The 2,152-nt window shown below is 28.4% G+C and overlaps 1 pseudogene; it reads left to right on the forward strand.

Moving 5' to 3' along the window:
• The first annotated feature begins 520 nt into the window (after positions 1–520).
• LOC124356372 lies at positions 521–648 on the forward strand (annotated as a pseudogene).
• Positions 649–2,152: the final 1,504 nt, after the last annotated feature.

Raw genomic sequence — 2,152 nt, forward strand, 5'->3', positions numbered from 1 at the left:
TAATTTTCAGAGTTTACATTAATGTTATTGTTGTTTTTTCTCTTTGCCCGTTTTTTACCTTTTTTTGTGTCTGTATATTACATATCACATATTATATTTTTATTTTTCCTGTCTATGTCTTGTATACAACTATGGGTCTTTTTGTTTTATAGTTTGTAAGACATTCAAACTGTTAATGTAAATACTGCATGAACTTAAAAACTAGTGTAGCTACAGGTATCTTGTAAGTTTTTCTCACATTGTAAAATGGTATACCGTTGGAAATAAAATAAAATAAGCGAGGACTGTTACACGATACGTGATTGGGTGTCTAGCTACATTGCAGTACCTTGTCTTTAACTGTAATTGAGTTTAAGTTATTCGTTCAAATAACGGCATCCTACAGCTGTCTCCCGTCATCTCAATGAAGCTACTGCTGGAGCTTGTTACATCACTTTCGTCTTCGGTAGGTAAAGTGTTTTTAGAGACGGAAACAAGATTTTCTCGTAATTTTAAAACGTCCAGTTACAAAACAAAACCAAACTTCATGCAGTGAAAATATCGTAATCAATGACTTTCATCTGAGGTGCGATTATTGCTTATTGAAAACTAAATACTTATTGAGTCAGGTTAATTGGATGAAGTGTTAGAAAAAGTGCGGTTATCACTAAAATAAATTTCTCTCTTACCTAATAAAATACTTTTCTATGGTCAATATTGCGTTAAAATTTTTTATTTATGAATATATGTGCAGGGTATTTCAAAATTTTAAAGAAGTACATGTTACTGAATACTGTATCATTATTATACTAGCTACTAGCCAACCAATATAGTAAATTATAAGTTAAATTTACAAATTGAAAACATATTTAGTTAAGTTGTATTTAAATTTGTTCATTTAATATCTAGTTAACTAGTTAAGAATAGGATTTTCATTTTTTTATTTTGTAAAATAGTAAACGACAACATTATGGTTTAAATTCACCACTAGATTATTAGTTTTCTATATCACGTGAATTTATATGTATGATCCTATTTCAATAGTTACACAGTTAGAAAAATATAGTTATGATTGCCATATTATAATATTTAGAGATAACAAGAAATAAGAAAGAGGGAAAATATTTACTAATATAAAAGTATGTCATTAACATGCTTTCATGTTTTTTTCAGCCTTACAGATATTTTCATAACAACTGAATATTGTTTATTATATTTTAATGTGACAATAATAATGCGATAAAAGTTTATTAGAGGCTACATTTTAAATTTGACTAAGTAAAAAATAAAAACCTAAAAGGCATATAGGAAAAACTACTCCATATACTTTTTGCTGCATCCCAAATCCAATACTACCTTGTTTAACAAAATTGGATGAAAGATGCAACAGCTTTAATGTGAAATTTGGGCCCATGCTGAAGAAATTTATTGCGTTACGGTGTAACATACCAATGGTGCAATAAAAAGGAGGTCAACACTCCGGGTTTTAGTATCTGCTGTCTAATAAAAACGTTATTTACTTTAACATTTCCACAGATTGTTGTGAATTTTTATTATTTGCTCATAAAATCATATATCATATCAGTATGGAAATGTCTCTTTTTACAAAAAAAGAAAATGAAGAAAACTTTGTTAGGCTAGTTGCTAAAACGGTGAAATATTAAAAACTGTAAATATTGAACTTGATTTCCTAGCACATTAATGTATATCAAGCAAGGAAATGATTTTATTATTTATTTATCAAAGACATTTTAAACCAGGTGCTCGTGTGAGAAAAGAGACGAAGTTTGATTCCTTAGATATCTATAAAACTCTGTTTGCTGAAAACGGCAATAACTTGACAACCCGTTTTCGTGTATTGTATTAACCGAATATTGTGTTGTCTGTTTTTTCGTTTTACATGATACATCATATGAGTTATAGTTATAGCTACAGTTATTATAGCTCACCAATATTAAGCATATGCTTTGTTTAAAGCCTTTAATATTAAACGTTACAAGGAATATTCGAGTTCGTTTTTAAACGAATTTGACTAATTCTTGTTTAATTTTGAGTCTTACAGTTCCTATAATTATAAAATGGTTATAACCACTTACTTGTTGAAATATGTTTAAAACAAGAGAACAGATGTTAACATAAAAATATGAATTAAAGTTACAGCGGCTATCACGCT

Source organism: Homalodisca vitripennis, chromosome 2 (genome assembly GCF_021130785.1).
Source record: "Homalodisca vitripennis isolate AUS2020 chromosome 2, UT_GWSS_2.1, whole genome shotgun sequence".
Classification (NCBI taxonomy): Eukaryota; Metazoa; Arthropoda; class Insecta; order Hemiptera; family Cicadellidae; genus Homalodisca; species Homalodisca vitripennis.